The 384-nt window shown below is 66.7% G+C and overlaps 1 protein-coding gene across 1 annotated transcript in view; it reads right to left on the reverse strand.

Moving 5' to 3' along the window:
• Nucleotides 1-362, reverse strand: part of CCDC171 (coiled-coil domain containing 171) — a 250,803-nt gene extending 250,441 nt beyond the window's left edge. Inside the window, exon 1 of the mRNA XM_014542370.1 lies at nucleotides 103-362. The gene's annotated coding sequence lies outside the window, so the exon portion shown is untranslated. The remainder of the gene's footprint in view (nucleotides 1-102) is intronic.
• Between the last annotated feature and the right edge of the window lie 22 nt (nucleotides 363-384).

The raw sequence follows: 384 nt of genomic DNA on the forward strand, positions 1-384 counted from the left end.
TACCTCTCTCTCCCTACACACCCCCTGCAGCCCCCCATCCCGGGCCTCTCTACACCTCCCGCCCAAGTCCTCCACCTCCAAGGCCTCCCAGCCCGCGGTTACCTCCGGGGGCTCCCGTGGTCCAGACCGCACACCCGGGAGGGACCCCAGGGGCAGCTTCAAATCTCAGGCCCAGGCTGGTCGCGGGGGGCAAATCAAAGCAAACACTGTTTGGACCGGACTGAGCCTAGGACCCGGGGAAGGTGAACCAATAGCAAAGGTGGGCTGCGAGGGGACAAACCCCCTGGAGACGGTGTTTACAACGGCCACTTCCGGAGACTCCACTCCGCTCGCAGAGCTTCCCAGACTTTCGCCCGCCTCCGGCCCGCCCTGCCCCGGCCCCCT

Source organism: Myotis brandtii, unplaced genomic scaffold, assembly GCF_000412655.1.
Source record: "Myotis brandtii unplaced genomic scaffold, ASM41265v1 scaffold30, whole genome shotgun sequence".
NCBI lineage: Eukaryota > Metazoa > Chordata > Mammalia > Chiroptera > Vespertilionidae > Myotis > Myotis brandtii.